At 41.6% G+C, this 16,187-nt stretch overlaps 1 long non-coding RNA gene across 1 annotated transcript; it reads right to left on the reverse strand.

The window, feature by feature from the left end:
- Nucleotides 1-3,244: 3,244 nt before the first annotated feature.
- Nucleotides 3,245-13,808, reverse strand: LOC111539344. The gene is made up of 4 exons (XR_002730642.1): nt 13,358-13,808; nt 12,970-13,073; nt 9,365-10,952; nt 3,245-3,369 (listed from the first exon to the last, which is right to left on the reverse strand). It is a non-coding gene; the product is annotated as an uncharacterized LOC111539344 (long non-coding RNA).
- Between the last annotated feature and the right edge of the window lie 2,379 nt (nt 13,809-16,187).

The following is a 16,187-nucleotide window of genomic DNA, read 5'->3' on the forward strand; positions in this document are numbered from 1 at the left end:
CTTCATATAATGCTTTCAAAAAAATGGGCCTAAAGGTTTTGTTGTTGTTATTTGTTTAAACATAAAGCTAAAATAAATGGAGGTAATAATTCTTTAAGCCCCATGTCACATTCAGCCTTCTCCATGAAATATTTCCTCAGTTCCCAACTCTGTTCTTTCCTCCTTCTCCAGTCTAAATACGCCATCTCTCTTCTTTAACACAATACTAATTTGGAGTTTCCTTAAAGTGTTTCTCGCACTTTCTCTTTTTAATGTAGTTACTGTTATATAAGAACTTCTCAGCTTCAGTGCTGTTTTTCTGACCATGGACAATCAAGGTTCCTAGACTGGCTCATTCCTCTTTGCCTCCCTGAAGCAGTTAGTGTAGAACTTTATGTCACAGGAACTCAGTGATCCACTGGTAGAACCAAAGAGCTCCTAGCCTTTCACCATTCCTTTGCCCACTCCTGGTGACTTGATGACCTGCACTGGTCACATGCTAGGAAGATTTCCAGGCAGATTGCCTACATATTTCAAACAGATCGGGTCACGCTGGTAAAGCACATGTCATGGCATGAGCTTCAGAAATGTGTTATGCTTAGACTCCCCATGAACTTTATAGCTATTTTACTGTCTGAGAGCTACAGACAATCTTTCCACCACTGGTAGCTGTGTAACGTCCTTGAGGACAAGGAATACTTTCTATTTCATTGTATCCCCACAACGGTACCTGGTGCCTGGTGCTCAGGAAGGATTGGTGGAATGGTTGATTAGGTTGCCTGGCTTTGCAGGGGTTTATCAGTCTATAATTTGCACCACTGACCTTCCCCCAAACTCCAGGGAGGGAGGAGGGAATGAAGGTTAGCAGAAAATCACCCAGGAGAGACAATAAGAAATGAAGGCTTCTACTCAAAAAGTAGGATTCTAGTGAGTCAAGAAGGCTTAATGCTGTGTCTTTGTGAAAGAACTAAAGTCTGCCCTGTTTGTCCTGGATGAAGGCAGGGAAAGAAAGACTTTGAGATCGGGATATCCATCATAAATGATGGAAACTTGGGTTTTAGCAAGAGAGAAAATGTAGTGGTGATGAACTCTAATTTCAGGCATTTAGGGGTACCTCTAATTTAAAAATTATATTCTGGGGACCTGGAAAGCATTGTGGGAGTCAGAGGAGGTGAAACCTCAAAAAAAGCAGTTTCATATTCTCACACTGAAACTCAGTGGAATGTTAGGTGGGTGGGGAACTAGAGGTCAGCCCGGGATGAGCTCTCATCTCCTGGTAAGCTCTGCTCTCCCACTAAAGCACCCTACTTAGGGCCAGGGCCCCCACTTGGGTGAAGTTAACCTTTCCTCTTCTCAGGAGCTGGCAGGACTCAGGCCGTTTTCATTGCCTTTAACTGAAACTCTTATTCTCTTTAAGCATCGGCTCAATGTCCTTGTTGAGGGTATATTAGGTCTTTTTTGGTTGCAAATGACAGAAACCCCACTCAAATAGGCTTACACTGAAAAAGAAAAAGAAAATTCTGACTTCTACAACTTAAAAAGTTTAGTGATAGATTTCCCAGATGAAGATCCAGCTGGAATCAGATGCTCAGGTGATATCCACGAATCTCTTTGTCTCTCTCTCAGCTCTGCCATCTTTAGACACTCCTATGTGGACGACCAGCCAAGCCCAGCAGAGCAAAAGCACTTCTTTCCCAGTAGCTTCAGCAAAGGTCCCAGCGCTGCTCAGAAACAGTGAGATGGGGCATTGGACCATCCATAATCTAGTCACTGGAGCTGATGAGACTCATGGCTTTAATGAAGCAAGCTGGATTCTGTGCTTATACCTGGAGCAGTGGGACCAGCTGCAACTGAACCACATGCACTGGGGGAAGCACAAGTGGTTGCTCGGAGAAAATCGGATGATTGTTAGCAAAAATGGGGTGATGGTTGCAGGGCAAATTTACACTACAATGGCCAAGTGCAGTCACTCCACAAGAACTCTGCTGTGTAAGAGTTTAAGAGTGTTTGGCCGGATGCGGTGGCTCACGCCTGTAATCTCAGCACTTTGGGAGGCCAAAGCGGGTAGATCATTTGAGGTCAGGAGTTTGAGACCAACCTGACCAGCATGGTGAAACCCCGTCTGTACTAAAAACACAAAAAAATTAGCCAGGTGTAGTGGCCCATGCCTGTAGTCCTAGCTACTCGGGAGACTGAAGCAGAATTGCTTGAACCCAGGAGGTGGAGGTTGAGGTGAGCTGAGATCGCGCCACTGTACTCCAGCCTCGGTGACAGAGCGATACTTCATCTCAAAAAAAGAAAAAAAATATTTAAGAGTGTTGATATAGAAACACTCATTTCTCTCCATCTATGTTTCAAGGACTGGGCTCCTGAAATTGGTTCTGCCCCTCCCCAGACCCCTCCTCATACCTTAGATAAGCAGGTTTTAAAAAGTTGGATATTTTCTTGAGGAGGGCAAATATCATTTTTTTCCCCTCAGTTCAGAGAATCAAGAAGCATAGTCTCTGCTTCTCAGCTGAGGACAAATACATAGTTTCTAAGATCAGTTTTCTAAGGGCAAAATGACATCACAAATTTATCTGGATAGAAGTAAATTTTCATATGGTTTGATTCCTATCTCCAGGGCAGCCAGGGTTTGTGCTTCTGTGGTGAGTGCCTGGCCTTGACTGATGCTGGGGGAATGGAGGTCTGGACTCTGGCCCTGACACTCACAACTGAATGAGCCTGGGTGAGTCACTGTTTTTCTGGGCCTCAATTTTCTCATCTCTTATATTACAATTTGGACTGGATACTCTCTCTCTAATGTCGTCTATATTTTTTCTAAAGAGTTTGATTTTTAGCTGATAGTCAAATCCATAATAATCTGAGTTATAGACTATATTTCTAGGTGAGGAAGCTTAAATGCTGTACAGGTTAAAAAAAAAAAAACACGAAAATTTTCTGCTTGATTCAGGAAGGAGAGTTTGAGAGATAATAATGTTCAACCCTTCCTTCAGGGCAAGAGATGTCATTAGGGCATGGATATCTTCAGACCCAGCAGGGTCTACACTTAGTGTCTGGAACACTGTCAACCAACTGTTGGTATTTCTGACCCTGTGGCATGAAGCTGCCCACCAGCCATGATCCGATCATCCCCTGAATGCATGAAGCACAGACCACATGAGGTAGGGAATGAGAGACATCTGTGCATAGGAAATCTCTAAACCAAACGTATTTAATATTTAGCCTTTTCCTGTTTGCTCTGAGGCATTTCATTATTGGAAATGGCAGGCTGCCAACAACGATGCCCAGTACAGTTTGCAAAGGTCATTCCATCTCAGATTTCCAACTGAATGATGAGGAAGTGATGGTGGATGATCACATTGTTGAGACCGGGGGCAGGGTCCATACCTAGCAGAGGGACAGGTGGTAGATACACAGAATGAATGAATGAGTGCATGGATGGCTGAGTGCTAAAATTACTTCTAGTTCTGACTCTCATGTCTGAACACAGGGATTTCGCTTCAAGAAAGAAAATAGTATGTAGATGTAGGAAATTGAGAAAAAATAGAGAATGCAGAAAAGATGTGTCTGTGAACCACAGAAAGAGGCTGTTGGGCAGGAGAGATATTTGGAGGGAAAGCTCATGGTGCCTAGCTTCTGCCCCCAGGCCTTCTGCAAAAGGAAGCACCTCCTGATGCTCCTTTGACCACTTCCTCCATATCCCATCCATCCTGCTGCCCTCGCTCCTACGTGTGGAGCAGGAGCTGAGATAGAATCTACTGAGGGAGTGTTGGGGAAATGAAACCACTTTAGTGACCACAGTTACTAGGTCCTTATCTGTATCTTTATTCTCTGTCCCCTGATTCTCTCCAGCCCCCTCCTCTGCCCTGAGTCTGGTGCTGGGTAACCTGAGCACAGGGAGAAGGAGCGGGAATCTCTGCAGGGGGTCACGCATAAGTGTACACACATACACACACACACACACACACACACACTTGACAGAGGAGCCAGAGAAATGCTTTCTATGCAGAAATGAGGGAGGTACAGAGCTGTAAGGGAATGTTAATCCAGAGGTAAAGGAAACCCCAGCACCTTTGCTCCCTTGCTGAAATTCCCACCCTTACAGTATAGGCATCAAAGGAATACTGCCCCAGGGCTGAGCCAGGGCTCTCTTTGTGGTTAACTCACTTTGATGTGTGAGAGGCTGGATGGGGCAAGGTAAAGTGCATTGTAGGATTGAGGGTGTTTATTGATTAGAGGTCTAGGAAGAAGCAGCTGAGCCAGTGAGCCGTATATGGACAGCTGTCCAGCAGATGGACAGAGGTGTCTCAGTGTATGTGAAAACCAGGCCCTGTTAGGGGAAGGGCAGATCAGAGGTGGATGGCAAGATGCAAAGGTTAACCTCCGCAGTGGGGGTGAGTTTCTAAAGCCGGCAATGGAAGAGCAGGTAGGCTGGCCTTCACAGTGACGAGGCAGGGGAATGGGAGACAGCCAGAAGGTGCCTGGGTAGGCAGACAGAGACTCTGTCAGAGGGCAGCATCAGGGGGCTCCGGACCTGGCACAGGAAGGATAGCCTGGGGCAGAAGAACAGGCCTCTTTGGATTTTGGCTTCTGTTTAGGTGGGATGGGTAATAGGCCTATTTCTGACTAACTTCTACTAACAGCAGCTTGTGGCATTTCAGCTTTTCTTCTCTATGACTTTGTGTCTATGGGCTAGGAGGGGTCTTACCTGAGGTTCAGGAGGCCTCATTCTCTTACTTGGTTCTTCTTGCCAATCCCTCCAATTCCCCCTTTTTCTCCAGTTTTCAACCTCCCTTTCCTCACTGACCTTTTCTTTTTCCTTCTTTGCTTCTTTCATTTCTGCCTTCCTCTGTCCTCCTCTTTTCTCATCTGTCTTTTGTTCCTTTAATCAAACTCTCCCTCACCATAGCACCATGGACTTTGGAGCACGATGAGGCTCTTCAGACATGTAGTGCAGCCCTCTGCCCCAAACCCCTGCCATCATTTCTCTGGTGCTCACACATCTCTCGGAACTGACAAACGACCATTGCTCAGGGCAACTCGTTCTGCTTGCAGCATTTTGATGGTTAACTCAGTAGGGATCCAGAGATGCAAGATGTTCCTCTTCTCCTTGAGAAACTCAGTGTCTAGTGGAGCTGAACCTTCTGCTGTTGGTTCTAGTTCTACCCCATAGGGTCTATATAGGCAAGCAATACTCAGTAAATATTTACTGAGCATTTTCTGTGTACCAGTCTCTGAGCTAGGAATTATAGACTCCAAAATTAACAAGAAATTGTCCCAGTAGTTATAATGCTTGAGTTTAGGAAATAGGAGAGATTCCCAATGACTTGGTGTGTTAAGTGTTATAATAAACAGGCTACAGGAACTGAGAGCAAAGAAGGATTTGCTGTGCCTGGAAAGGCTTCACACAGGTAGTAACGTCTGAGCCGATTTTTGAAAGGATGAGTTCCCCAGGAAGAAGAAAGAACTTTTTGAGCAGAGGACATTCCCAGGCACAACTTGGAGAACTATGTCAAACCAGGAAGCTAGAATAATATAAAACAGGATTAGTTATGAATGAAGGGAACAAACCAACGAAGGGGCTTCAGTGATAGAGACTGCCCAGGAAATGGGAGAAAAACCACACAAACATGACATGGAAACCCAACACTCAGTATGGTTCAGTGAAGTCTAGAAGTAGGGACCCCTGAAGAGCTGAGGTGTACTTCATCTTGGGTTTCCTGCTGCAGAGGGACACAACCACATTGTTGGGGCCCAAGTTCCTTTTCTGTAAATAGAAGAGGCGACAGCACCTGGCCTCCCTGTGTCTTGTTGTTGGTGAGGGGAAGGATGTGAGTCTGAGAAGGCTCAGAGCCTGGAGCACAGACAATTTAGTGAGATGATTATAGCTAGTGATTGAGAGTGTGGCTTTCAAAATTTTTCTTTATCTTTTTAAAAATAAAAATAGGAGGCATGGAGAAGTGATGGCAGTGGGAATGTGGGGGCGTTTGAAAGTGACAATGAGAAACTTCAATTTGGAGTTCCTGGGACAACAAGTAGGGATTTTAATGTATCATTTGTTGGGGGGAATCTTATTTGTCAAAGGCATTCTAAGGGCATGCGAGAGTCCACAGAGAGGAGGGGACAACCATGAGAAGAGGAAAAAACTGAAGAATAGCAGTGTGGTCTGGTGGAAAGACCTGAATTCAAATCCAAGCTTAACCACTCCATGGGTTCTTTAACGTCCCTGGATCATTGGCAAAGGGGGATAATAATATTTATCTTAGAAGACGACTTGGGAGCCAAATAAGACAATGTGTATAATGTTCTTGGCACAGTACTTGGCATATAGTAGGTGCTAAATAAATGCTTCTTTCCTTTCCTTTTTCTTCATCACTGATCCCAAAAGAATATTGAGTTAGTATTTTAACTATGAAGGCTGGAAACAACCAGTGAATTTGAGGGAATGTAAAGACAACACTAGGAACATGGCCCCCAAACTGTGAGCTCCCTAAGGAATTGTGCCGTGACCATTACATCTTCGCATCCCCTGTGGGTGCCATGTGTGTATTAGGTGCTCAAGACAGATATGGGTGGAATTGAACAGAAAGAAATGCTTGCCATTTTTCTATTTCTGGAAATCTAAGATGTGGTGGGGAAGCACTAGGAGACAGGGCAGATTTTCTTTCTAACTCTTCCAAACACTGGCTGTGCGGTCTTGGGAAAAGCTTCTCCCCCTCAATGTCCACATCTATGAAATAAGAGACAGGGCAGGATGATCTCCATGTTAGTCTAGTTCTGAGATTCTAGAGTTGTGTAAGGATTTAGGTGGGTAAGACAGTTGTTACGAACTGAATTTTGTACTCTCCCAAATTAATGCATTGAAACCCTAATCCCTGATGTGACTATATCTGAAGAAAGGACTCACATGAGGTACTTAAGGTTGAATGAGGCCAAAAGGGTGGGGTCTGAATGTGCTAGGATTGGTGGCCTTATCAGAAGAGCAAGAATGAGATCACTTTCTGTCATGTGAACTCATAGTGAGGAGGTAATCTGCAAACCAGGAAGAGGGCCCGGCCAGAATCCGACCATGCTGGCATGCTGATCTTGGAATTCTGGCTTACAGAACTGTGAGAAAATAACTTTTTGTTGTTTAGGCCATCCAGTCTATAATATTTTATTATAGCAGTGTGAGCAGACTAAGATAACAGTACTGCAGCTGGCTTGCAAATAAGACTCGGGAGAGAGACCTCATTTGTAAAAACTGGTATAAGAGCTAGGGACCCTTTCACTACTGGCTGGGGCCATACTTTTCCTATCATCCCCAGGTCTGTGACAGACAGCAAGCCACACCTCAGACACAGAGCCCATATGCTTAAAACTTGCTTCTCATGAGCCCCCCGGGGTGGAAGGCTCTCGAGGCATCCAACTGCACACCCTTGACCAACATCTGCTAGGCGCTCAAAGGAAACAGTGGGTGACAAAAGCAACGTCTTTGACATTTAAGTCAGCCTTTGGTGCATCTGCTTTCCCACAAACCCACCATGACACATATTTTGGCAATGAAGCATTACAAACGCCAGAAAAGGCCGCATCAAAGAGCCCACAAGACCCAGGCGTTTCCAGTCTTAATAGATGTTGTTTGAAGTGCACCTCCTACCTTATCCCACCTCCTCACTGCCCTGCAGGTGATGGTCCCTTCAGCCTTAGGCACTTGGGGGTGCTACTCACTGCATTACCTGGAGCACTGCTTTTTTTGTTTTTGTTTTTGTTTTGAGACAGAGTCTTGCTCTGTTGCCCAGCCTGGAGTGCAGTGGTGCGATCTCGCCTCACTGCAATCTCAACCCCCCGCCCCCCCAGATTTAAGCGATTCTCCTGCCTCAGCCTCCCAAGTAGCTGGGATTACAGGTGCCCACCACCATGCCTGGCTAATTTTTTGTAGAGACTGATTTCACCATGTTGGCCAGGCTGGTCTCCTGTCCTCAAGTGATCCACCCACCTTGGCCTCCCAAAGTGCTGGGGTTACAGGTATGAACCACTGCACCCAACTTGGAGCACTGTTTTTTTAAGTACTCTCACAGTGGGCTCTCTGAGTTAGAATTTTGCCTCAAACACCAACAGGCTGCATAATCTCAGGCAAGTCACTTAACTTATTTGAGTGTCAGTTTATTTATCTGTATTCATCTGATCAACAAATATTTGTTGAATACCTCTAATACCAGGCATTAATCTAAGTTTGGAATTCATGCTTAGCCATTTCTTTTTGAGAAATTCAGACTGTTAGTCATGATATGATTTAGTAACCCATGTGTGACCTCCAACACTGTTCTCAGTCATGCACAATTTATTGCGCTTGAATATGAGGACTGAGAATAAAAGATGATCAATCTGCAGAGTCACTGCCTGAACTTTACCATATCAGGGTTCGTCACGAGGGTTCTAACTGCAGGAGAGCCTGATGAGCTTCCTGAGAGCAATAGTGAATGCACCAAATGGTATTTAAACCTTTGCACCAGGAGGGAGGACAGTGATGCTCCCTGGCTTTTTGGGATGTGTTGTGGGTGGTAAGAAGGTTATCTGGAGGCAGGAAAGAACAAAAGTTGCTATGGGATCCAGTTGGATTATTAATGGGAACGAATGCTGTTGGGAGTAAGCCTGTGCAATTTCTCTTAAATATCTTCTCATTTCTTTTGCAGCATTTAAGGGTCAAAAAATGATAAGTTGAAAAAGTGAATGAATTGTAACTTGAGGGTGCTGTAAAACTATTACTTGGGGAGTCTGTTAGAGTTGTTTCAACAATTATTTACTGAGTGCATATTAGTTGTCAGGCACTCTGCTAGGCGGGGTCTACATACCCCTGTATTTGTGGAGTTGGAGTACAGTGAGGAAGAAACACATTACAAAAATATGTGTAAATATGTGTGTGTATATATATGTGTGTGTGTGTGTGTGTGTGTCTAATGAGAAATTGTGATAAGTACTAAAAAAGAAAAAAAAAACCAGAATATTATGAAACAGAATACTAACAGGGATTATCTCACCTAGATGGAGTGACCAAAGAAGGCCTCTTTGAGGAAGTGATGTTTAAGATGGAAGGATTCTAGGAGCTGTTCATACAAGAATGGGGCAGAAGTGGGGCAAAGAGGATTCCAGGCAGTGGGAGCATCTCAAGCCAAGACCCTTATGTGGAAAAAACTTTCCACGTTTGATGAACTGAAAAGTTGTGCAGACATAATGTGGTGAGAGAGGAATAGAGTAAAGTGAGACAAGCTGGAGAGTTAGAAAGAGTCCAGAAAATGCAAGTTCTTGGAAGTCATAGTAAAAGGTTCAGATTTTATTCTAAAGTCAATAGAAAGCGACCGAAGTGTTATTTGAAACAGTGGACTGACATGATTAGGTTTACCTTTACATCAGTGGCATCTGATGCAGTGACACAGCCCACCTCAGTGAAAGATGAGGAACACACAGTGCTGTCATGCTTCTTCTACAGTAAAGTCAGCAGCAAGCCAGTAAGGTCTTCACAGTGCCATCAGGGCCTGGAGCACGTGGCATCACTGAATGAGGGTGCAGAAGAATCTTGATTCCCAGCCAGGAATCCTGTTCCAGAACTGGGACCCTCTGCATTCATTAATTCAATCAACATGTATTTGTGAGTTTTTACCAATGATGGTGAACAAATAGACATAGTGTACCACATATAATTTGTTAGTGCTCAGTATCATCTCTGTTATCCTATACTTTTCCCTGTCCCCAGGAGCATAAAGTCTAGAAATTACACTTACAATTTCTATCCTCCATTGCAAATGGGATCCCAATTGGATTTCACCAATAACAGGAAGTTGCATGAAATTTAGAGGGTAGAAGAGAAGGGGAAGCCATTGTTCTTCACAGCAGCTACTGGGAGAGTAGAGGCAGTGTGGAATTTTCTCACTGCTTTTGGGTATCCTCCTAAGAATCACCAAGTCAGTGCTCCCAGCAACTGAAATGATTGGTTGTGGCACAAGCACTGCACTTCAAAGTTTCCTAAAAGTGGCCTTCCTGATCTTTACTTGCCCAACCTTTAATTTCTATGTTAAACCATTTCTTACTCTATATACTTAGAGTGGCTTCTGTTTTTCTGAGCAGACCCCGACTGATATAAATGGGACAGGGAAAGAAAGGACGTAGTCCTGAGATCACAGTATTAGAGTTTTGTGGGGTGTAAGAGTTGAATGATAATTTTGACTCCATTGCTACTGCCATCCACAGCCTCTGGATTCTCCCCTTCAACCTCCTGTAACTTGGAGAAAAAAGAGTTATGTGTGATAGCTTATCCCTCAACTCATCCTTTCACAGTAGAAAGGACAATGAAGTTCTTTTTCTCTTAGAGACTAATCTTATCAAATTTAAGCATAAAGCAAGTTTGGGCCATCCACTTATTAAAGTACAATAAGCAATCTTTAATATCTTGCAAAATTTCCTGAGCCTATCAGATCTTGTGAGGTGGGAGTACAAAAGGCCATATACATAAAGGATAATACAGGTTGAGCATTCCTAATCCCAAAATCTCCAATCCAAAATGCTCTCAAATCCAAAATGCCCCCAAATCCAAAACTTTCTGACAGCCAATCTGATACCACAAGTGGGAAATTCCCCATGTGACCTCACGTGGATCACAGTAAAAACAAAATCAAAGTTTTGTTTCATGTGCAGAATTATTGAAAGTATCATATAATATCATCTTCAGGCTATGTGTACAAGGTGCATGCAAAACATAGATGAATTTTGTGTTAAGAATTGGGTCCCAGCTCCAAGATATCTCACTATGCATGTGGAAATATTCCAAAATCTTAAAATTAAGTTCAAAATCCAAAACACTTCTGGTCCCAAGCATTTGAGATAAGGGATACTTAACTGCAGAAAGAGCTTGGAGATGACAGACGGGGGTGTGAGTGAATCCTAGTTACACTTGTCACCAGGGTTACTTTTCTTCTCTGAGTCCAATTACTCATCTATGAAAATAATATACATACTAATTTTATGGGACCATAGTGCATATTATTAACGATGATGGTGATAAATAATAATTACAACTAACAGTTGTAGAGCATTTTCTATATGCTGAACACTCTTCTAAGTGCCTCACATGAATTAGTCATGTAATTAATCCCCACAATAATGTTCGAAGTAACAGAGATAAGGAATGTAGCAGGGCTGACAAGGTGACATACTAACATGGGTTTCTGACTCCATTCTCTGACTCAGACTCAATCCCCAGAGACAAGAAGTATCTTCACGAGCCTGAGAAACTGACATAGACCTGAGAAACTCTTGAGGGGAGAAGGATGGTGCTTGGGTCTGGGTGTGTATGTGGGTAGACCCATACAACAGCTCAGAGTGGAAGAGTGTCAGATACCTTTAGTGCCAGAGCTATGGTTCTGCACATTTCTCTTTCTCACATTGCCATAATTAGTTACATAATCGTAATTGCATAATCATTCTCATAACCAATTACACCAATAATTACATTATTACACTAATAATTTCATTAGTGTAATTAATTATAGAAAGAGAACATTCTGAAAGCTTCTGGAGAAAAATGACAAATCACCTGAAAAGGAATGAGAGTTAGATTGACCACAGACTTCTCAATAACAGCCCTGGATACAAGAAGACAGAACGTTATATTTGCCAATTTTTGGGGAAAAAAGTATGTCATATTTGGAAATGTATATTCAAGTAAACCATCATTTAAGTATGAAGGCAAAGGAAACATAAAAATACCACGCAATCCAGAATTTAAATTTTAGGTGCTATTAACATGGCACTTCACCAACATGATGGAGGTAGTGGCTGGGGATGGAGTGGTATGCTAAGGTGCTAATGTTGTTCAAAGAACTATATGGATATTTATACATTTAAGGGATTGGTAGAAAAATAGACAAGAGCCCATGTTTTTGAAAAATTCAAAGTTAGCACCAGAAGAATAAAAATAAGAATATCCAAATTTCCTACCAGTAGAAAAACAATTTGATCTAGCTAGCAGAAGGAAGGAAGAGGGCAGGAGGAACCTGATAAATAGCACAAAATAAGATGGTATTAATATATAAGCCCTAGTATAACCACAGTAGCAATTTTAGTATCCGACAGAACAGACCCAAGGTAAAGAAATGTTCTAAGGCTACAAAATGAAAAAAATACACTCATAGGAATGAAAGTAAAATAATTATGTACATATATGTATCTAACAAGATAGCTCAAAACAAAAGATCAAATGACAAATATAGAAGTAAATAAATATATTATTAATTGCACTTGGAAATTTTAACATATTCATTTTAGAGACTGAAATGTCAAACAAAGATACAGCGCACTTGAATGACATAATTAAAAAGCCCCAACAAATACATATATGTAAATTGTACCAAATATATGGATTTATAGCAAATTGAAAATAGATTTTTTTCAAACAAGAGACACTCTCACAAAAATAGAGTATTAGCTGCAAGAAAAGTCTCAATAAATTTCAAATGGTCAACATTATACAGACTACATTTTGCTCTGTCTCCTGAGAACTTAACCTGTATGGACCATGTCAGTGGGCTTCCTTGCTCTCTGGCCTTCAGTAGAGTTTGCTCAATGTGGAGTACCACCAGATGGGAAGGAGATGGTGGAACAGGGTACTGATTGCAGCTCCTCCTTGTGTGGTCACCTTAGACTGGCTGGCAATTCTTAACTGGAAGTCATGATTGCTGTTTAGGCAGCCTTCTCCACGCAATTTTCTATTCCTTAGAATAGAACTTCCTTCTCTCCTCACCTAGTGGTCATCACAACCCTGATCCTTCAATCTCCAGAGCATCATATGATCCCTTTTGGTTTCCCACCTTTGTGTTTGTAAACAATCTCTTTTATTAAGTCCTTCTTAAGTTATTCTAATTTGAGTGTTTCATCAGTTTGCAGATGAGATCCTATTGATACAATAGGGAAATTCTCTTAGTGACAGAGGCAACATACACAAAAACCAAATACCTTTGGAAAATATCCTCATACTTATTATGAGAAACTTCAGATGCAGACTCTCCAAGATTAGGATGAAGATAAACAGGTCCACAATCACGGGTAGTTCTTGAGGTCTGGGACAATGTGGAAAGAAAAAGAATGAGGTATAAGGATTGAAAAAAGATAAAACATTGTCATTTTATAGAGCTAATATATATCTCGATAAAAAACAGAATCAACAGACACACTATCAAAAGTAAAAAGAGAGATCCACAAGTTTGCAAGAATCATTATTAATTATAAAATAAAGAGCACCCATCTAAACCAATAATAACCATCTGTTATTAGTTTTCTATTGCTGCATAAAAAATTTCCCCAAAGCATAATGATTTGAAATGAAAAATATTTATTGTCTCACAATTTCTGTGGGTCAGGAATCCAAGCTTGGTTTTGCTGGGTGACTTGGGCTAACCCATGAGATAGGTTGGGCTGCAGTCATCTCAAGGCTCAACTGGAGCAGAATCCACTCATGTGACTCACTCACGTTGCTGTTGGAGGCTTCAGGTCCTTGCTGGATGTTGGCCAGAAAAATTATTTCTTTGCCACATGGGCCTCTCCATTGGTCTGCTCACAATATGGAAGCTTGCTTCTCCAAGAATGGGGGAGGGGAGGAAGAGATGGAAACTATAGTTCTTTTTGTAGTTTAATCTTAGAGGTGAAATCCCATCATTTCTGCTGTATTATGTTAGCTAGAATTGAGTCAGTAAGTCTAGGCCACTGTCAAGGAGAGGGTATAATAGAAGTGCATAAGTACCAGGAAGTGGGCGATTATTGGCATCATTTTAGAGACTACCTACCACAGCATCTGAAAACACCACAGAAAATAAGACACCAGTTGTAACCACAACAAAATTACAAAGCATCAAGCAATTCTTCTAAGAAAGGGTGTATGAGACTACTCTGGAGAAAAATTTCAAAGGTCATAAAAATATGAAAAACTGTTGCGGATAGGATAAAAATGACAAATCCTCCAAATTATTGCAATTATAGCTAATGGTCAGTAGGATGTTTTAGGAACATGATAGTTTTTTCATATATATACACACACACATATTTTTATATATATACATGTCATATATATACATATATATATAAATTAAATCAAATATGTCCAAAGTTAAGCTGATTTTGAAAAGAGAAAAACAAAAAGGAGGGGATTTTGCCATATCATCTTTCAAGACTTTCCAAAAAGCTGCAATTACAGAAACAATGTGACCCTGGTATCAGAATAGATAAACAGATCAATGAAACAGATATAAGAATTCAGAAAAAGACTCAACTATACGTGGAAACTTGATATGTGATAAATATTCCAACTCAGTGGAAGAAAAGATGGGTTAGTCCATACACGTAGAAAAATAGGCTCCTGTCTCATCTCGCCAAGGTGGACTCCAGATAGATTAAAGTCTAAATACAAAACCTGTGCAACTATGGATTAATATCTAGAATATTAAGTAGAAGGAGATCCTGCAAATCAGCACAACAAAAGGTAAGAAACACAGTTTAAAAATGGGCATGGCATGTGAACAGGAAATATACATAAAAAGGAAAACTTGAATGCCAACAAGCGTATGGTCAGATGTCCAACCTCACAAGAGATCAGAAAAAGGAAGATCAACAGACAATGATATATATAAGTTTATAGTCATAATGCTCAGCAAAATTTAAAAGTTGGATAATACCAAGTAGAGCTGAGGACATGGGATAAAATAGCTCTTACATAATTGGTAGTGGTGTCAAGACTTTCAGCCACTCAGATGAGCATCCAGAAATCCCTTAGTGAAATTAAATATGTGGGTGCATGTCTGTGAATAAACAAGTTTCAGTTAGGAGTGTACTGGGGTCTTTGCTCACCTCTGGGGAAAATCAGATTTGGTTTCCTTACTAACTTGGCAGATGCCCTTGGAATTCTCCTCTAGGTTTGTGAAGGTTCATAGCAGCTACTTTCCTTATGCATCACCCTCTGCGACTGCTGAATCACCTCTGGAGCTCTGAGTTACAATCCACTGAGTCCACTTCCCTGCTAGAACTAACTGGATGGAAGAAAGAAATAGGAACTTTGTTCTCTTTATGACCCTATCCTTTTAACCCCCATGTGACTAACATGCTAGGTGTAGCAGCATACTTAAATCCTTTTTCTAGATGGTTAAGACAATTTCTGAAGGAAATTGCAATGCCAGAGCCACCACAATTAAAGATAACTTGAATTTTCATCTAATGAGAAGATACTTTAAAAGATTGTAACAACTTGTATAAGGTGGTTTCTCCTATTTGGTCCTCCACATAAATTTGCCCCAAAGTGTCACCCAGGTCCCTTTGAATCTCTATGGCTGGTAAGCCTCCCCCTCCTCCTAAAAGAGATTGTCAGCTCTGAATATTTCTCCTCTGTCTATCCTCAAGGAACCTCTGGTTCCAGAATCAAAGATTCTGCAGGTGCAATTGGGGAGGGTAGAGCAAGACTTAGCAAAGCTCTTCCATTTAAATTCCCAACCTGTGGGAGCCACCAGCCTTTGATTTATAATTAAGTTCATCTCTCAAAGGCAAATATTATTTTCTTTAGCATTCACAGAACTAAAATCTACTTGTAACAATTATTTCTCCTTACTAATAAGGTTTTGGAAGTACCCCAAAACATAATGAGTCCCTGTTATTGTACATAGGATTGTTTTATTTTTCCATGATTTTGCTGACCTGTGATGTTTTGTGGCATTACTGAAGATCAATATGAGTGTTTAAAGATGCTCTCTTTGACTCTAGTTCAGTTCGGATTCTCTCTATGCCTGGAGGGTAGCAGGAGAGTCGGGAGCAGGTATGGGCTTCTAATTTCTTCCGTTGCAGAATGAATCAAAAGAAGCAGCGGAGAAGAACAAGATGTAAAAATGCAGCATAATTCTTATTAGACAGTGCTGGAAGTTTCTGTGGGGAGTTTGAGATAGAAAAGTTGGGAGGTACTAGTCTGAAATGGAGGGGCCCATCAGTTCAGGGCAGGATCTCAGAGAGATACTGGATGTCAAACATTGACTTTGCACTTTCCCCCACAACCTCTCTCCCTCTCTCCACTTTGTCCTTAATGGAAGAAGGTCAATTATATTAAGTCTACAGATGAATTATTTGGGGAAAGATTCACTAAATTTACAACATCTGTTGAGTGCCTACCTTGGTGCTAGGGACTATTCTAAGTGTATCAA

The sequence above is a fragment of the Piliocolobus tephrosceles genome, chromosome 1 (genome assembly GCF_002776525.5).
Source record: "Piliocolobus tephrosceles isolate RC106 chromosome 1, ASM277652v3, whole genome shotgun sequence".
NCBI lineage: Eukaryota > Metazoa > Chordata > Mammalia > Primates > Cercopithecidae > Piliocolobus > Piliocolobus tephrosceles.